Genomic DNA, 21,474 nt, shown 5'->3' on the forward strand with positions numbered 1-21,474 from the left:
TTAATAAAATATTAAAACAGTTTACCGCTTGTACACACGTGGCGAAGTTATGAAACACGTGCGTCAGGGAACACGTGCGTCCTAACTTCGCCAGTTGCACCCCTCTCTTCTCTTGCTCAATGTTCGAGAAAGGGGACCGTTTTTCTTCTCACAAATTTATATGTTGTTCTATTGAACATTATCATTGCAAAAATAATCATATTTAGAAAAAATATATTTCTTCGTGATTTTTAAAACAAATTTGCTTAAGGTGGCGAACTTAGGGAGACTTACCTTAATTTTTGGATATTTTATGTTGCTTTTCTTACCACTTGCATTTAATGTAGGACAATGTACTGATGACAGAACACAACCAAGCACCCTTTCCGTGTTTTCCTCAGGCAGTCAAAGCAAATGCTTGAACCAAAAGTTAGCATACAACTCCCCGTGCAAATCGCAGCAAGTTAAGCTGAACACTGCTACATGAAGGCCGGCTCCTGTCTTTCATATACAACACTAGATTATTTTTTTGCAGAAGGCCCATTATTGTCCTATGACTTTACTGCAGATAGATAGATACACATTCTATAAAATGCATTTCGCAAGGAATTCAGTGTGAAATGAAAAGGTGGGGCACGCCAATCTTATCTTGAAACGAAGTCAACAACACCTGTTTGTATGCAATCAACATTCGTTAGACGAAGGGGGTGGGGGATTTCTTGTGAACCCCCGAAAGCCTGAGCGAGAGGATGGAGTTGCAAAACAAGGCCCTTTGTTTTGAAACTTAGGGGAAAGTAATGCTGGGCAGTTGGCTACCACAGGCGCAGCCAGATCGGGACTAATGCCCATCTCTCTGTGGTCGCCGCCAAATAGGGAAACACCCAAGTGTATGTTGCAATGTCCATGCGAACCGGTTTTAACCAGTGTTACCAACTGAGATGTTTTGAAACTAAATTTGGTTCCTTTTTAATTAAAAAAAAAAGTATAAATTCTGCATATGCTTGTCCGAATACAATAACCTATATGACAATTCGCCCCAATCCGGATCCATTGTAACCACAGTTCTAGGATCAGAAGCACCCTCGTTTGAGTTCCGGCATGGACATGGGCGTTCCTTTGCGAGTGTACCTTCATCAATTTAATCTCATCATTATTCATTTTCACCGTCGTGATTAGCCTTAAGTGCCGGAAAAGCAACGAAAACAAGTAATTTACAAATATACAATTCACTATAGAAGTGTTGCCAACCCATTACAGCTTCTCGGGGAAATGTTCTCGCAAGATGTCGGGGGGGGGGGAGAAAAGTACAGATTATTGCTTTTGATTGAATTGTTTTATTTTACTTCGCTTCTTGTGCCACTTTTGCCTAATTCCGAAGATGGGGATGAGTTATGATATAATGAAATTGATGAATAGACATTCACAAACGTCCATGCCCAGGCCGGGATTCGAACCCGGGACCCCTGGCATCGTAGCGCGATGTGCTAACCACCCTGCCACGGGCGCCGGCAAGTACAGATTGTGTTTTAAAATATGAACTATAGAGAAAGCAAAACTTGGTCGCCGTCAAAATCTAGAAATTTAGGAACTCGGAGCCGCCATTCTGAAATATACAGCTCCTCTTACTGCATTTTAAAAACACGCAGATTGGCAATCTACGAATGAACAGACGTGCGTGCAACTCAGCTGCTCACATCTCGCTTGGCACTTTCTGAACATACCAACTGACCCTCGCCGCAGTGGTGCTATATGGACTCATTTTCGCTTCTGTGTTGGCAACACTGGTTTCAACCTGCGGTGTTTGTGCGTGGCAACTTTTCATTTCTATCTTGTGCGTGCTGCGTGGGTGACGCAACCGCGCCCTTCTTTCGCCGATACAGTTTCTTGAAACTCGCCCAGTCACCTCAGCGTGGCCACGGGCGGACTCGAGGTGTTTACATTTATTTATTTATTTTTTATTTTTTTCTTAAAGTCCCCACTCTACACTCAGACGTGGAATAATCGAGACTGAGTGTATAGTTTAAAGTGCCTCCACCTAAAGACGAACCTTTATCCCTTGATTACCGGGTGGCAGAGTTACTGCATTACCCTATTGTGGAGCGTCGTTGCCTTCTAATGAAGGGGGTCCCGGGTTCGAAACCCGGTGAAGGCACATTCTGATTCGGATTCCACTTTAAACTGTAGGTCCAGTCGCGATTAGCCTCTCTGAGAAAAAGTGGACTTCAGACAAAAAAATCTATTGTAGGGGTCCCATATCAACCCATGATAATATCTACATACGAGAATAATAACAAAAATAATAACAACAACATTAAATAAAGTGCTATGACCTCAAATCAATTAATGAACGCTGTTGGAAATATTGTTTGGAGAGATCATTGCCTAGATAGTGATTTAACAAATTACAGAGACGTTTTTTACATGTTCATATTCACTTCTATGTCTTACACATGTGTTCTTGGGCCTCTCCGATAGTGTAGTGGTTAACCGCTGTAGTCTTGTATTCAAGGGAGCTATGTGGAGGATCACTGTACAGCTGTTCGGACCACACATTTCCAGTACCGATTGGCCTATCTGGACATAAGGTGGACTTAAAATTTTATAATCTTTTGTGCCACGTGATGTTATCTTGTTAATTGATTAAGTTGCAGTTTTTTAAGTCCACTTTATTCACTAAGGCTAATTGGGACTGAACCTAGAGTTTAAACTGGTTATCTTGTTAAAGACCAAGACACGATAACACATTAATACAAGGGTTGGATAAAAAGTAATGGCAACACTGCTGTCCCTTGAAAGGGGTGAGTCACAGCACCACAAGCGTTTCGTGGCTGATAAAGGAATGTCAGGCGAGGAAGTATAGTGAGTGGGAGCGATTGTATGTTTTTCAGTCAAAAACAGCAGTGCTCTGAAGCAGAGGACGAGAGTGCAAGCGCCCTAACAATATGTTTAGGCAAGAAGAACAACGTCTCTAAGGCAGACGGTCAACGCAGCCTACTTCTGCACCTTCTTGCAACACCACCTTCGTCTCGCATTAAGAAGGAAGCGACGGCACGGTGGCCCATCATCCTGCTTGACAATGCAAGGTATCACACTGCGAACAATGTGACGGCGCTCCTGCATAACTGGTAGTGGGAGGTACTGGAACATCCGCCGTAATCACCGGTATGAGACCGTGTGATTACGACCGTTTTGTCAAAATGAAGGAACCACTGGGCGGGAAGCACTACGACACGCGCGAAGCCATCATACGTGCTATAGGGCGGTCACTGCGGGACATCGACAGAGATGGACTCGCTGACGGTGTACGACGCCTTCCATACGTGTGAAAGAAGGTCGTAGAGATGAGGGGCGATTACTTTGAAGGAATGTAACACGTGCTCCTCTGCCAATACAGTCAAGTACCAATTATACCAGTGTTGCCATTACTTTTTATCCAACCCTTGTAAACTGAATGTGCATCAGTATTTAAACTAACGAGTGAATGATCCAAGGAGGATTTGCTGGGTTGGGGGATGGGGGGTAAACACTCGCCCCTAGTATCCTCAGCAGTGTATGCCCAGATTTACATCTGACCGGTGTAAGGGTAAATTTAGAATGAAAATGACTCAAGTGGGCATCTATGAACAATTGTAGGAGGTGTTGAGGCAATTTTTGGCAATGTTAGGCCCAATGATTTTCGAGAATCCCTGTGTTAGAGAACAAAACTTTTCCATTGTTAACCTTCCCCTCACGCCAAGTAACGGTAAAGCATTTTCCGGCCAGTCACCTCGAAATTTCAATAATATCCATCCTCAACCCTTTCCCTCCCCTTAATCCTGCTTACTAAATAACAGGCAAACATCCCTGATAGAGCCTTGGCTCGGGTATTAGCTGGCAACGTAACCCCTGTCAGTATTTATTCCACGCGGCATTGAACCGGGGCAGGGAAAGAGAGGGGGGCTGGCCGTGTGGAAAATTCCTCCTCAACATCCCAACTTCCCGTGTTATTCCTGACCCATCTCCCGAGCTCGGTGGCAGCGTTGCCAACTCTCGAGGTACGAAAAATCTAAGAAAGTCCTACGTGGATAAATACTAAAGGGAACGAGCATTTCTTTATTTCTATCTCTTTCTGTTGTTTTACGTCGTATTTTCTACCTCCTTGGTTCATCACGACGATGAGGACGAAAGATGAACTTAATGGCTGAACAAATGATACGATACACCCATGATTTATCCAGGGTTCGAACCTGATAGCTTCATAGAGAGAGAAATAAGGAGGGGAAGAGAGAAAACGTGATACAGGAAGAGAGGGAAATGGAGAGAGAAAGAAAGAGGGTAAAATAGAATGAGAGAGAAAAGGAGAGAGAGAGAGAGAGAGAGAGAGAGAGAGAGAGCGAGCGAGCGCGCGTTACCAACCATCTCGCCTCGGAGACCGACGAATGAGCATTCCAATTTACGAACACACTGATCCGAAAATCAAAAATCGATCGTGTACTTTCACGTTGGCGAAACTTGCTCATGCAAGTCATGTAGTCTTCGGCGATCTACAGTCTGTGATAAAACTGCATTGTATCAATTCCTCTTTCCAAGATACCCGGTCTAGTAAACAATAAAACAGCGACGATGGGATTCAACGCGCTGACTACACGTTTACCAATGAAAATCCGCTTGGCATGAGGCAGGATGGTAGGCTATTTGCATCCCTTCCTTTCTACTTGCTAATTTTTGGCACTGTAGGGGGCATATTTGTATAGTACCCCAGTGCTTCAAGAGTAGATGCACTGCTTTTGACTGTACAATTTATTCCAATCCGAACCAGGTTTTCCAATCAAACTAAGCCTCAACGATAGCGCAGTGGTAGCGTTGTCGCCTTGTAATCAAGGGGTCCCGGGTTCGGTATCCGGTGGAGGCACATGGTTCGGATCCTACTTTAAACTGTCCCGATTAGCCGTACTGTGCATAAAATGGACTTAAAACACAAAATCAATCAAATCCAATCAAACTAAAGTAGCAACGTATGTGGACAGAAATTGTGCTCCTTGCTTGCCCGAAAGAGCAATTCCCAGTTCCGTCAATAAATTTTCTGAGCGGTTATCACTAATTTCTAAGTGACTTCAAAGTTTCAGATCACAAACTATCACGTGAGGGATCACATCTGTCTCAAGATCTGCTGATGATGATTCCAGGTTCAAGGCCTGGGTAAGGAATGGATGTTCCATCTTGTTTGTTTCTTCATTTGTTTCATGTAATCATTATTCATCCTATGGTCACGAGGAGATAAGATAACACAAACGTAAAAGCAAAATCGTTCGTTTTATTGCCCAATTACTTGCACCATTGTAAACAAGGGTAATCTTCATTGTTGAATCATAAGAAGAATAGATACTAATTTTCTTGGCCTTACAGTGTTTTCATTCAACAATAAATCGTATTAGAGAAGGAAAATAATAAATTCTATCGCTGAAGTTGGCAATTCCCAAAACGAATTCTCCATTCGGTCCCGGGTTCGTTCCCGGCTTGGACGGGCATGGGTGTTCTTTGGAAGTTTCCATTAATCAATTGCATTATGTCGTCACTCGTCCCCACGTAGTCGCGATTAGTCAAAAGCGGCAGAAAAGCAAAGGTAAATATCGAAAATCAAATCAAATTAAATTCTCCATTCGTGACATTATTACCCCCAAGCAAATTCACCACATTTAGCGACGTATATGCATGGTTGGCAACCCTGCACAGCATCCCACTGCCCCATTGTAAGTACACCAGAACCTTTTCCATTGCGCAGTGTTGCTACTTGGGAGATCGCCAAATTCTATCGTTTTCAAGGTCGCCCGTTGGCGCAGTTCTACACGGCTGCCATCTGACGCAGAGAAGGAGAAACCACAAAGGGATGTTACGTGGAGTTATTTGGAGGGGGTGACAAGTCTAGCTGGGCATTTAAAACTTTTTTGTACTTAATTGATATGTTTCACTTAAAGGGTGAATTAAGTCCTGAAGGCAGGTTCCACATATTCTCGGTCACTGGATGGGAAAAATATGTGCGGAATGAAGGGGACAGAGGAGGCGATGCGATTGCCCTTCCACCCAGAAAGTCTAATAACATCAATCAACATGGGTAGGGGGGGGGGGGTAAATTAATGCTCTTGCCACTTCCTTGACGTAAAACCTATCCCCAACGATAGAAAAGTTTAATAAGCCAGTGGATGGAATGAACAGATGAGCAATCGTCCTTATCCTCAGGATATTCTATACTGTAGCATTTCGGCGATGCTGCATCGATATCAAAATCCAGATTCTTGTCGAGAATAACACCAGCATTCCCATCAATTTCATCTAATTATCATTCAACTGATCGTCGCGATTAGCCAAAAGTGGCAGAAAATGGTTGTAAAATAAGAAATATATATGTGTATGTATGCACACAAAGTGACACGGAAAAAGAAGAAATTTAGACAAGGAGAGGGAAAGAAGAAGCGAGAGAAATAGACGGAGAGAAAATAGAGAGAGAGAGAGAAAGAGAATGGAGAGAAATGTATAGAGAATAGGCCTATAAAAAGAAACAGACAAAGGACGGATATATATGGAGGCATAGACGAATAAAGAGAGAATGGGGAGAGGAAAGAAGATACGTAGATCCGAAGGTAGACAGAGATGGAAGGAACAGCAGGGAGAGAGAGAGAGAGAGAGAGAGAGAGAGAGAGAGAAAGAGAGAGAGGGTGTTTGCAGCAAGGAGAACGAGAGATATGTGGATATACAAAGAGAGAGGACAATAAGAGAGAGAGATAAGTAGATAATGAGAGGGATACAAAGCAATGAGAGATAGATATAAGGGGATAGAAAAGCAATGCAGAGAGAGAAAAAGGGGGGATAGACAGAGATAAAATGTAGAGATATATACATAGAGAGAGGCAAAGGAGACAGATATATAGAGACGGGGAGAAATTGAAAAGGCGAAATGTCACTTTGATTGAAATCGGTGTTACTTGCGCTCATTGCTTGTCGAGTGCCAAACATTCGTCACTTCCGGGTTTTCCAACGAGCGAAGAGCAAGAGAGAGACGGACAGAAGCGCCAGCGCAGAAACAAAAGGTAGTCGAGTATAGAAAAAGACAAGCAGGAAGAATGTACGCAGTGTCTGTCTTTCGTTGCGGTTTCTCCAGGATTACATACAGCGGCCCTGTTTACCAAAGGCTCCCAGACGTGCAGAAGAATGGCAGAAATCTGCCAATCACAATCGATTGCGGTTCCGGGCGTCACTTCCGGTAAACTTCACCTCCCCCTCCTCTCCCAAACCGAATGTGAAAGCGACGTTGCTCCATACGCTGCAAGTTCGGTTTCTGATTTTCATTTGTTTGCGATTTCGGTTTATTGTCATTTGGGGACATTTTTGTGAGGATGCTAAGGCGATACCTTAAAAACGACTGGAGGACTAGAGATAAAGATAAAATTTGGTGCGTAGAAGGAACAGAACCTACACCTTGGATAGTCTTAAGGGCTTAAATACCTGGTGTTTTATTAATATATCAAGCCGGCCCCCGTGGCGCAGTGGTTAGCACATCACGCTACGACTCCAGGGGTTCCGGGTTCGAATCCCGGCCTGGGCATGGATGTTTGTGAGTGTCCATTCATCAGTTTCATCACATCATCACTCATCCACATTTTCTTCGTTTCGCTACACATTTCATCAATCATTTTCGTTGTAAGAACGAAGATAATGTAATCAAAACCACGTGACTTCTTAGAAAAGCACAGTTTATAATATAAGGTCTCTCACCAACTCCAATAAAGCAGCTACGTTGACTACTGTTGCTGGCTATATCACGCGTACTACGCGTAATATTCCTGCAGCGGTCATTGGATTAGCTAATAGGATTTCTAATTTTTTTATTTCTTTACGTTTACATTATACTTAGAACGAACAAAGAACAGAGACGTTGAAAAGCGAAGATCAAGAACAAAATGCAACACAAGAAATTGGAAAAACTATTAGCTGATGACATCTCGCCTCTTTTTCATATCTGAATCCCAAGTACAGTCAACGGAAAGATTGTCAGATTTTGCATCGCTATTTTCATTATTTCTTTATTCTTCATCCTTTGTTGTTTCAAGGACTTTAATTATATTAATCCGAAGTAGATGCTGTCCCCTAGTTATTGACGTTTTAATTTCAATTCATGATCATTACATGGAAAACAGACAATGAAAATAGCGATGGACAATTCTGTTAATATTTCTTTTGCCGTTGGGTGTACCACCAGCAAACGTTGCAACCTCTTTCAAACGAAATCTCCATGATCGCCTAGTGGTAACGCTGTCGCCTTGCAAGCAAAAGGTCTCAGGTTTGATTCCCAGTGGAGGCACAATGGTTCAGATCCCACTTTAAACTGTAGGTCCGTTCCCGATCAGCCTATCTCTGTATAAGTAGACTTAAAACACATACACACTTTCTTGATTTGATTTTTATTATTCAGCGTTGCTATTCTGCCACTTTGGCTAATCACAACGATGAGGATGAGTGCCGATGCGATGACATTGCTGAAGACAGACTCACAGAGCCAGGATTCGAAGCCTGTACCCTTGGCGTCGTAGAACACTGAACTAACCACTTCGCCACGGAAGCCGGCGAAACACACCACCTTGTACCTCTTAGTACTGTTACCACTAATGTGCCCCCGAACAAGTAGCGAGGCCTCATTCCTGATTCCGTGCAACGTCCACTTACCAGGAGGCCGATAAAACAAGTAGGCGCCCAATTTAAGGGCAAATCATTGTTTACTACATACACCATAGCGTGCAAGAACGTTGAAATTTATGCTCGAGGCATACCAAACATGCATCAAGTGAGGTGAAAGATAGCTTAACAAAGAAATCCATCGATCAATCTGCCAGCTGTGGCAGCTTTGCTAACAAAAGAGCGAAAAAATACATATCGATCACTTGGTCAAGGACATTCAGTACAGTTGTAAAAATGGTTACCCTTCTCCCCCCCTTTTGCCACGAGCCTTTCCAGCCGTCAGAAATTTCCCGATGTAGTGGAACGACGGGAGGCAAAGATAGATGTCGTAATCAATAATACGGAATTGCTTTCTTTCCAGCGTTGCCGGATGTTGCGGCGTTGCCAAGTTTCCTTCTAGCTGCTGAGGTGTAAAGAGAAATACGTGGCGTATATGGGCGAGGGGTTAAACATTATTTGTTATCAAATAAATAACTCTTCCATTCATTCTCTTTTGCTGTTGAAGAAACATGTTAAATACAGCATTACGGTAGCTAGAAATAAATCTAAAAAGCAACAACTATCGTTTCAAATGCCTCTGTAGATGTATATTTGGGGGGAGGCAAGGGTAGGTGGAATTCCTCCGGCTACCCGATTGTCCACCCCAATAAAATCAAGAAATAAATTTGTACGCTCTAGGAAGATATCAGCACTTCATTGAATAAGTAGTGAATATTTTCGGTATTTGGGATATCATCTCGTAATAAGATGGGCTGTTACTTGCGTTATGTTAGTGTACTTACTTTACATCTGTTAAGTGAAACTACATAGTTTTACCTTTAACCCATTTTGTTAATAACTTAGGTTTCCCTTTCGACAACTTTTTCAAACAAACACGTCTCAAGTACTCACAACAGTGTGAGAAATTGAAAGACATATAATGTTTTAGTTTGGTTTGAAATCAATTTTATGCACAGACAGGCTAATCGAGACTGGACTTGTAATTTAAAGTGGGATCCGAAATAATATGTGCATCCACTTCCTTGATGAGAAGTCGATGACGTTAAAACTGCTCCATCGGGGGAGGCTCGAAATATGGATAACATGTAACGAACCAAAAAGTAAGAAGAGAAATCTAGACCCTAGAAATATAGTTGTATCGACTAACAAAGGAATGAAAAGGGAAATGAAGGGAACACGGATAGAGAAGTTCATCTCGTGCTGACCTCCGTGGCGAAGTGGTTAGCACAGCGCGCTACGACTCCAGGCGTCCCGGGTTGATCTTTGTGTGTGTACCTTCGTGAATTTCCTCATCGTCGCGATTTGCCAAAAGTGGCAGAAAAGCGACACTAAATAACAACAAATCAAATCAAGTTATTCTTGTAAAGAGTATCAAAACTGGGATCAGTGTTATGTGGTGTACAGAGAACTGAAAGAAGTCGGCAACCATGCGTCGCCCTTTTCACATGAATCTACCAACACGCCAATTGCTTCAGTTTCATCCACAAAAGCAATTAATTGAAATTGGACATTGCCCTGACACTTTGAGGGAACTTTCTCCGTGTTTCGCTGATAACGCACATTGACACTTCCACGTGCGTGTCTACGGCACTCCCGGGGCGACGAGGATGGATGGATGGAATAACTTGGTCGAAAGGACAATTGCAGGCGTCCGTCCTACGCTACCGACTACACCAGGAAGAGGGACGAGGAAACGAGCCAACGGTTGGCAGCTCTCGCGCTGGTCTTTCCAAGTCAGTGCGTTACCGGCAAGTCTTCGTTGCAGGGTACAATTGCCTCCTGCAATTGCCCGGCATAACTTCCGGTTTCCTCGGGTTGCGTTTTGCATCCACGCAGAGGGCCTTAAAGTTGTCTGAGCGATTAGTCCGTTACGATCTTTGTTTTTGTTAATTAATTTCTGGGGAATTGAAGCATGTTCTGCTTTTTCGGTCTGCCGATTTGTTGCCTTGTGATTTACGTGCAACAACGACACGAATTGTTGTACTTAACGACTACATTACCACAAGTTAGACAGCACGCTACGACGACAGGGGTCCCGGGTTCGAATCTAGGTCTGGGTGGAACTTTGTGACTGTTTCTTTATCAATTTCATCATATCGTAACTCCTCATCTTCGCAACTAGCCTAAGGGGGCAGATGAACGATGTAAAATAAACGAAATAACAAAACCGCGAGTTGAGTTAGTTTCCTGCTGTTTACACACATTTTTTTATTATTATGCTTCGAGATGCTTTTTATCTTATTGGTTTGGTTTTTTTCACTTCGCTCTTCCGCCACTTTTGCTAAGCGCGAAGATGAGGATGAATGGCGATATGATGAAATTGACGAACACTCACAAACACATGCAGCACACAACACGATTCCCACAGAGGATTATACTGACATTGAGTTCTGACACCAGAGCCTCGTTAGTCTGCAATATACATTGAATAATTGGTTGGAATACATCTTTTGGTTGCGTCAGCGCTCAGGCTATTTGCTCCGTCACATTATACGGGGTCAAACCCCTTACTACAGCAAAAATGAACGCATTCCTCACACGTCTAAAATTTCCTTAATAATAATAATAACCCTTGGTGCAACAGCCCGTGAGGGCCAGGGCCTACGTACCAACTGCCGGCCCAAGTCGTCGTTGCAGGTTTCCATGACCGAGATAAGCTTCTCATTCGTAGCTCCCAAAGACAACACAACAGCCCTACATAGGATTATACGCCAGAACCTCGTTGGACTGTGTGTATTACGTGGAAGTGTCTGCAAAATACAGTTCAAGGTCAAGGAAGTATTTAGGTGGGGTCCAGGGGGTCCCCGCCCCTGCAAGACTTACCAAGTACTAACATTAAATAATGAAAATACAGCGTAAGTCAAAATTATGTTTCCGATTTCAGTGTCTATTTATTTCATTGTAATGATACGTAAATGACTGACATTACACGCACAAATTGAAAAACTCAAAAAGTTTTTCCCGGCATATTATAAATGTTCTATGTGCGATCCACATGTCACACGACACACTATAATCAAGTTGCTGCCACACACTTCCTGGCATGTCAGGATCCACGTCGGCTATGGCTGCAGTGATGAGCTCACGCATTTCCACCAATGATGTAGCAAGGATTGGCACAAAAACTCGATCCTTGATGAAATCCCATAGGAAAAATCATATGGAGTGAAATCTGGGGATCGTGGTGGCCATTTCATTAAGTCTTGACGTGGACCCTGACATGCTATGAAGAGTGTGGCAGGAACTTGATTATAGACTAGATGTGTGTCGTGTAACACTTGGATCACACATAGAACATTTATGATGTGCCAGGAAAAACGTTTTGAGTTTTTCAATCTGTGTGTGTAATCTCAGTCATTTACGTATCATTACAATGAAATAAATAGACACTGAAATCGTGAACATCATTTTGAGTTACGCTGTATACTTATTTAACATTTTTTGTATAATCGGAAGTTATTTTCTCCGAACGTACTGGAAGCCAAGGATTATATTGGAATCATACGGCTTTTAAGGACAGTACCAAGAAAGTTTTAGGAATGCTTCTACTTATTATAATATGCATAGAATATGAATCAGGAACTTTACTTTTCGTTAATTGGATTTAACATCATTTTTAATATTGAATAAATATTCAATTTTTTATCTTGGCAGGCAGCTGTTTCTATACAAATTTTGACGATCTTAACTACACGTAAGCTAGATAATCAATACATGCTTTATAACTTTATTCTTAAAAAGTATTTTTACCTATTCAAATAATAATACGATATTAATTAATGTACATATTATTATTATTATTATTATTGAGACATTCGCTTCGTACCCCTTTTCCGAAATATATTTCTAGATTCGTGCCTGTTCATGAAGAAATCGCAAAGTAAAGTATATTCGGTTCAGATCGAACGGAACCGAGAGTCTCGGTCACGTCTCGAAAATCTCGTTTCGTTCGTCTCGATTTTTACAAGCCTATCTTGCTTACCTCGACCGTCAGTAATCATTTAATATGAACCACCGCCTCTTTACAATGAACCCTGAAGGTCCTGCACAGATTTCATTGCAAATCGTGACCCTTTGCTTTTTTTTTAGTCTCCCGATCCTTGTCCCCCTTAGCAGCGCCATGTGAACGCCCTCGCCTCCTCGGGAAAGAAAGAGAGAAGCCCGTGCATTCCGAGAGGGTCAGAGTGTGGACAGGAAAAGAAATCCGTTAGCAGCGGCCGGAATGCAATTAGCCCTGCTGTGGGCAACGTAGCGTGGAAAAAATTAGCCGTGTTTTCTCCTCAATTTGTGTAAATTATGCGCTCCTAATATGCTCAAAGTCCAAGGTTGGTGGGAATGTGGAACAATGCACCAAGGAGGCCTCGCGTCTTTTGTTCGGTCGTGCGGCCTCTCCCCGTTGTGGAATCGGGGCTTATTTGGCACGAGCGCTCGTAAGGGAAGAAGGGCCCCAATTCAGAGCCTTCATCAAATATGTATGGAGCCTCCCCGATGGTGTGGTAATGTAATCGCCCGGGTTCGATACCCGACAGAGGCACATAGTGTTTCGAATCCCAATTTAAACTGTAGGTCCAGTCCCGATTAGCCTTTCTGTGCCTAAAGTGGACTTAAAACAGCAAATGAATATATATATATGTGTGTATGTGTGTGTGTGTGTGTGTGTGTGTGTGTGTGTGTGTGTGTATGTATGTATGTATATATATATATATATATATACTGAGTCCCAAGATCTGGGCTATCTCACTATGTCACGTGAAATAAGTTTGCCAACTCATAGGAAATCAAGTTGCCAACTCACAAGAAATCAGGTTGCCAACTCCAGAATAACCATCATCATTTCACTGATATGAATAATTTTATTTACAATTTCTGATAGATTTCCCTCCCGTATTTTATCTCTAGACTTCAGGCTTCGCAGTTATATATATATATATATATATATATATATATATATATATATAGGGGGGCAAAGGCTAAATGGGATTTCTCGACCTTGAGTCAAAAACCCTGATGGAACTGATATGCAACCTATATCCAAACACCATACGTTTGGTGCAGTGAATTTCGGTGAAGTCCGGAGGGCTCATTTAGTCAAATCCACTCTCCTCACCTCCTCGTTGGGGCCCCCTGGGATCTTTCAAGATGCGAAAGAGAGAGTGGTGTGCGGAAAGCAACGGGAAGCTACCGCATATATCTTTTCCCTAGAAAAACTGCAATCATGATGAGTCATTCCAAGGCAAAATATTCCGGACGTAAACTAGCCCCCCATTCGGATGTCCGGGAGGGGAATGTCTGGGAAGGACACGTTATGACAAAGGACACTGATGGGGAAAAGAGAAGCAAACAGAAGGTAAGATTAAGGATTGGAACGTGGAATGTCAGAACCCTGTTACAGTCGGGAAAGCTAGAAAACTTAAAGGCAGAAATGAGAAGAAACAAAGTAGATGTTATGGGAATATCAGAAGTGAGGTGGGAACAAAATGGTGAAATAGTGAGTGATGAGTTCAAGATGTTTTATTCTGGAGGTGATCAACAAGGAAACCGTGGTGTGGGAATAGTGCTAGGACCACGTGTGAAACATAAAGTTATAGCAGTGCGTTATGTGGATGACAGGATTATAATGGTGAAACTTCAAGGAAAGAAGAAAGACTTAGTGTTAATTCAAGTGTATATGCCACATAGTGGGTTGTCAGAAGAAGAAGTGGAGGAAAACTATGAGAAGATAGAGGAATTGATGGAAAAAGAGAGAAAGGGTTCGTGCATTATCGTAATGGGTGATTGGAATGCTGTAGTAGGAGAAATGCAGGATGGAAGTACAGTAGGAAGATATGGATTAGGCGAGAGAAATGAGAGAGGGGAAAGCCTGGTAAATTTCTGTAAAAGAAACTCCCTAATTGTTGGAAACACACTGTTCCAACAACATAAGAGAAGGAGGTACACCTGGATATGTCCAAGAGATTGTAAAAGATACCAGATAGATTACATACTGGTACAAGAAAGATTTCGAAATTGTTTGAAAAATGCGAAGACATTGCCAGGAGCTGATTCAGACCACATCTTGCTAATAGGAGAAATCAATCTTACATTGAAGAAGATAACCCAAAACCAGGTGAGCAAGAAACCCCACTTAGAGAAGCTAAGGGAAGAAGACGAAAGACAAAAATTTGCAGAACATTTCCAAGGAAACTATAATAAGTTTAAAGCTAGTTGTAACAATAAGGATGAGATGTGGGATGGAATAAAAAGCTGCTTACAGAAGGCAGTGGATGAAACAATAGGCTACAGGGAAAGGAAAAGTGCAAAGAAACCATGGATTACTGAAAGTATGCTGGAAAAAATGGAGGAACGGAGAAAATGGAAGAATGTAAATACAGAAGAGGGAAGACATAATTACAAGATACTGAATAACCAGCTAAGAAGAGAAACTGACAGGGCAAAAGAACAATGGATGAAACAAAAATGTGAAGAAATTGAAGAACTGGAAAAAAGAGGAAGGTATGACTTGATGTATCGTGAAGTAAACTGCTTGGGCTTCCAAAAGAAGAAATGGAAAACAATGTGGATGATAGAAGACGAGGAAGTTAAACAGCAGCTGTGAGCAGTATGGGATGAAGATTAATGTAAAGAAGACAAAGGCAATGGTTATAGGACGGAAACCAAGGAATATTAATGTGAGAGCAAACAGTGAAAGAATCCAGCAAGTGGATAGCTTCAAGTACCTCGGATGTACTATAAGCAGTGACATGAGCTGCAACCAAGAAGTGAAAATGAGAATCGCAATAGCAAAAGAAGCTTTCAATAGAAGAAAAAATGTTTTTTGTGGACCCATGGACATAGGTCTAAGGAAGAGATTAGTGAAATGTTTTGTGTGGAGTGTAGCACTATATGGTGCAGAAACCTGGACGTTGAGAAGAAATGAAGAGAAACGACTCGAAGCTTTTGAAATGTGGACATGGCGAAAAATGGAGCGTGTAAAATGGACGGACAAGGTAAGAAAGGAAGCCGTACTGAAAAGAATTGGTGAAAAAAGATCTATACTGGAGACCATCAAGAAGAGGAAAAGAAACTGGTTAGGACACTGTCTAAGAAGAAACTGCCTGCTAAGAGATGCCTTGGAGGGAATGGTTGAAGGAAGAAAAGTCCGTGGAAGAAAGAGATATCAGCTTATGGATGATATTAAATTAACTGGGTCGTATGCTATTACGAAGCGTAAGGCAGAGAACAGGGAAAGCTGGAGATTGCAGTGAAAAACCTGCCAATTAGGCAGAAAACAATGAATGAATATATATATATATATATATATATATATATATATATATATATATATATGTGTGTGTGTGGGGGTGTGTGGGTGTGTGTGTGTGTGTGTGTGTGTGTGTGGGTGTGTGTGTGTGTGTGTGTGTGTGTGTGTGTGTGTGTGTGTATAAACAAAGTCAAAATTTGCAACGAAGAAATTTACACGTGGAAGTAACAGACTGCTGGAATTTTTTGTTACCCAAAGTAGAAGGTAGTAACAGTACGTTTTTCAAAATGTTCTTGGGATTTCCCGATGCTGTAATGGTAGCGTCGTCGCTTTGCATTCAAGGGAACCCGGGTTGGATATCCGGTGGAGGCACATTGCACAGTGGTTCGGGTCCCACTTTAAACTGTAGGTCCAGTCCCGATTAGCCTATCTGTGCATAAAGTGGACTCAAAAACAAAAAATCAAATCAAAAATGTTCTTCGGATACCAGGACATAACTGAAATATTCGTAAATATGGTAAACTTTACTTCAATCAGAATTGCACGCTACAAATTTTTAATTATTTACATCCTACGTATATTTTTTTAATTTATTTGTTTCTTCTCTTCGAATTGTGTAGATGTAAATATCACAAATGGCACAAGAAAATATCGTGGAAACCACATAAAATGTCACTGACGCAAGGGGTCTGGTCAATCCTGCCTAGAGCGCCAACATGTCTAACTACGGTGCAGAAATAATCATATATTCACGTCATTTTTCTGGTACAGTCATCGTGATATACAAAAAGAAAAGAATAAAAACAAACAAGCAGTACAAAAAGAGAAAGAAATAAAAGGGGATATGTGAAGAGAAATAAAAGACGGAAGAAAGAGAAAGTAAGGGAAATAGAAGAGAGAGAGAGAAGAGCGAAGCAGTGAGAAAGGGAGAGAGAAAGATAACTAAGGAAGAGAAAAGATAGAAGCAAGAAAGAGATAGAGGGAGGGAGAAACTACCTAGAATGCAAGAAAGAGTAGAAGCGAGACAGTGAAAGAAAGAGAGAAATACAAGATGAAAGAAAAAGAAAGTTAGACAGAAATAACAGAAGCAAGGGAGTAAGAGTTATGGAGAGTAGAAACGGAGAAACAAATGAAGTCTATACAGTAAGAAAGAGAGAGGGAAGAGAAAATGAGACAGAAACGGGAGAGGAAAGATAAGGAAAGAAATAACAAGGGAAGAAGCAATGTGCAAGAAGAAAGAAGTACTAAACCAGAAAGAAAGTGAAAATCTGGACAGAATAAAGAGATGGAAATAAAATAGAGAAGGATAGATTTAATTTCTTCTTATTCTTGGGGGTCAAGTGCAATCTGCTAGAGCATTCACGTGAACTTTCGCTTGCTTTTGCTGTCTAGATATTCGCAATAGTTTTGTGGCTACGTATGCCTACTTTCCATTACAAATATGTGAATAAACAACGAAAGCAAGCCACACGAAATTCTCGTCAATACTTTGGAAGGTAATTTTTAAGAAATTGGAACACCATAGCGCTTTTTGGAAATGAGATGAATGTTCGATAACTGCTTGTTTGGCTGTCGCCGAATCCGTAAGAAAAGCTGTTCAGACCTAAGATGGGCCACGTCAACAAGTACACGATCAGAACGGGCTCGAATGTACAGTCACGGACACTACTGTGTTGTAACGGCCCCATTGGAAGTCAAGAGGATCGTTACAACCCACAAGTGTCCGTGACCGTACATATTCTCGCAGCCCTGGAAACGCTCGTAGTGCCGAGGACGTAGAAGGACGTTTGGATGTCGCCAGCTGGCGATATTGATGCCCCATCACCGTTGATGATGCGTAATGGCGCTGTTGTCCCTCCCACGCACAGACGCACGAAACGCTAACTCACCTGTGTAGGGATGGAAAGAGGGGAGGCACTTACGCAAGCCATAATCGTAGGAAACGTTTTGCGTACGTGTCACGTGTTCAGTTCCTTCCGATAATTTCCAGCGTGAGGTTCGGAGATTGGCAAGGACGTGAAATTGTCCTTTTTTAAGTCATGCAATGAGAGGGGAAAGGGGGAGGGAGCCGTAACAATTCACATTCAGAAGGCGAGGCGGTGCGTTTCATGCGGCACCGCGTAGACGTGGCAACGCCGCGTTGCATCGAATGGGGGCGTCACTGCAGCGGTAGGTTAGCGGGCCAGTCGTTGCGCGGATCTCGAAGAAGCGAGAGCCGAGTGCCTTGCAAGGGGAGCGGTCGACCCCGCTCCACGGGAAACAACAGCACAGCGCGAGGGAAACATATGGTAGCATATTCCGTCGGACACTGCACGGTGCGCGTGTGTGTGAAGACTTGTGCGAGACTAAGCATTTCTGCTAGTGCGACCGTTTCATTTTTACAAGACCGTCTTCTGCTCAGGCCGAACGCTTAAGCAGGTATGTTTCAAACTTATATATTGTTTCGTATCTGTTCACTTTAGGCTGGTACAACGCAGTATAGTAACATGTCGGCGATATCTTATAGTATTTTCACCTGTGTACACAGTAGATCGCAAGTAAATTATCCATTATCTCAAGTGCTACTTTCCGTTTGGAGATAGTTACACAGTTACATAGTACTTTTGACTACCCCCCCCCCCCAAAAAAAAAGCATCAGCAACGTTTGAAATTTAAAGTGGTGGAAATGCCCTGCCAGTGCAATATGCTTCTCATGGTACTCTACACAAAGTTAAACATATACACAGTATTTGAAAAAGCAATATACACACGCCGGCACAGAATTATCAAATTAATCGCCATAATTTGCACTACCAAAAAGAGGTGTTTCTAGCTTAGATATTCTCTTCACATATAGGGTGAAATTAATTTCGGCAACTAGGTTGAATACAGTAGAAATGTATTCAGTGGAACTTGATTTGTGGACGAGTAATAACGATATCCTCGAGCTCGATCCCTGCCTTGGCATGTGAATGAATGATATTGTGATTAATTTTATCCACACGTCATTCATTCTGATTGTAGATTAATTTTATCCACACGTCATTCATTCTGATTGTCGTAATTAGTTTAGAGAGTGGGAAAGCGACGTGCAAATACAAATATACGAGCAGCTGATAGAAATTGTATGACCTTTCGTTGTCCCACGTAGCCGATTTCTGTCGCTGATCTCCCGAGCTCGAAAGCCGAGACGTGACTCTAACTGGCGCCCGATGGCAAAATGTTGATACAAAAACGTCTCTAACATTATTATTATTGTACACGGACCGTGATATAATGTACAGGTGCTTGTACTTGTCAATGGATATAGTAAGAAGAACATTTTCCGTGAAGGTATGAACGATTTCCATTCATTGGCTTGCTGAATCACGTCCCCCAAAAGATCATGAATGTTTCTGGGCACTTTACATCGCATGGATTTCCCCGTGTGTTACTGTTAGGAACTTTCCTGCAATGAACTTTATCACTTTATTTGAGCAAAGGTAAAGCATGTGTGTGTACCTTACGTCGTTATCGACATTTATCTTCGCAGCAGGAATACGCGACGTGAACCCTTCTCCATATTGTTCTAGAAAAGCGAGACGACATTAATTAAATGAGAAGATAAATAAATAGTGTTTTCAAAAGCACCATGGGGCTCTTCTCCCCCTCCTCAAGTTTCAAAACCGACACATCTGTGCGATTTGCTCCGCTTGAATCAATCGTATGACCTTAGACAATACGACACTGCTTGTGTACGAGGGGGAAGGGGGTGCGCCGTGGAGAGCTCAGTGCACAACTGCACGTAGTCTCGGAACGAAACCGAACCCTTGGCGCTTATAATTGGTTCAACCCATACACAACTGTTGACGATGTGTTCGGGAGGCAGTTTGCATTGTGGGTGGCGAGAGACCCCCAAAGGGCCTCGTATTGGTGATGTCCTACTGGCAGTTGGACCATGAGAAAAGACAGATTTTATCCAGAAATTTCGATCCGAGTGGTGTAAGTTAGTATATACGGGGGTGTAAGTGTAATCAAAATTACTATTTGGGGATGGATAAATCGCCGCTAACAGACACCCTGTACAGTAATCGCAATTATCGTGCCTTCCTTTCAACCGAAGGTTTCTTTTCTTTGATAGAAAACACATGGCAGTTGCACGGTAGTACTCACCCTGCTAATCATTGCCCTCATTATCATCATAATTGTCAATGTGGTCGATATGATAAAGGTGATTACTTGCCCGAGAGATGAAGCAGTACTGAAAGTCTGAACACTTGTCCTGGGTTCGAACCCCATGCATAGTGTGTTTGTTTATGTAGTATGTGCTTTTAAATTTCTTTCCTCTACTCTGATTGCCGCTAATAAAACACGCAGAAGTCAGCATGTACACAAAGTAACGTCTCCCAACACACTCTCCAGAGGCTACAAGTTTCGGTTACCGGTGAGGGTACTTCGCGTTGCTGTTCTGACGTAAAACTGCAGGTTCATTCCCCATGACCTGTCCATAAAGTTGTTGTGGCCTTTGAAATGAATTGCAGCTGATCAAAGTAACATGATCGGTAACTTCTTGAAATGTAAAAATAACATTGGATGTTATTTCGAAATATTTTGATGTTGTTCGTATCCCTTGCTTAACTTGTAGGTTTTAAAGACTCGAGATCTCTGAAGATTCTGGGATCGAGTCCCGCCTGGAAATGGGTATTCGTTTGCGAGTGTCCCTCGGTACTGGTACAATAAGTACCAGAAATGCAAAAATAGTGTTCAGACAATCTGAGTACACCTTATCTTTAGCGTTTTTGGTGCATAAGAAGGCAGTCTTATCTCCCTCCACTTTTCGCCGAAAGAAACTCTTAGCCGCCCTTTGGCGCCGAGGTCAGGCGTTGGGGAAGGTCAGTGATCGTCCCAATTCCCAGCTGAACGACCCAGTCGTGCTTATTCTCGCGATTTCACGACTTCGCTGGGAAAAAGCCACGGTTCTGCGTACACGAGTGCGAGTTCCTGGTAGAGGGTGCAATCAGCAACTGCCATGTATCTCATCCGCACTACGTAACCCTTAACCAAGCACGTATCTAGAAATATGTTTGGGGTGGGGGTCCGTACCAAATTTCTCATAATAATAATAATAATAATAATGTTTGAAAATAATTATATTAAATTAATCAAAATGTTCAAATTAGTATATTTTTATCGCATTAATTTGGTAAAAGGTGTAAGAATGGTTATATAACAGCACGTATTCATTATCTAGCTTACGTGTAGTTAAAGTCGGTAACATTTGTAAAAAAAAATGCCCTGGCAAAGAAATTAATGTCAAATAGACAAAGAATTGAATATTTATTGAATGTAAAATAAGATGTTAGATCCAATTGAGAAAGTAAAGTTCTTGGTGATATTTTATTAATGTTACGTTACAAGTAGTAATAAATCTTGCGTAAATCTTCTGTGGTCCTGTCATTCAAAGTCGTATGACACAATATAATCCTTACCTTCCAATGAGTTTGGCCGAACTAAATAACCCTCGACTAAATAAAAAATATATTTTGAATCTTTAATTTTAGTTATTTTATGATTTTAATATTTATTTT

General features: G+C 41.9%; 1 protein-coding gene across 2 annotated transcripts in view; it reads left to right on the top strand.

Moving 5' to 3' along the window:
- LOC145999054 (protein Tob1-like) overlaps nucleotides 1-21,474 on the top strand; it is an 88,795-nt gene that overhangs the window by 50,084 nt on the left and 17,237 nt on the right. The window contains exon 1 of one of the 2 annotated variants that reach the window (XM_083135998.1): nucleotides 18,103-18,346. The exons of the other annotated variant lie outside the window; for it this stretch is intronic. The gene's annotated coding sequence lies outside the window, so the exon portion shown is untranslated. Of the gene's footprint in view, nucleotides 1-18,102; nucleotides 18,347-21,474 lie in introns of those variants that run through there. 2 annotated transcript variants of the gene reach the window in all.

Source organism: Lepisma saccharinum, chromosome 14 (assembly GCF_977018435.1).
Source record: "Lepisma saccharinum chromosome 14, izLepSacc3.1, whole genome shotgun sequence".
Taxonomy (NCBI): domain Eukaryota; kingdom Metazoa; phylum Arthropoda; class Insecta; order Zygentoma; family Lepismatidae; genus Lepisma; species Lepisma saccharinum.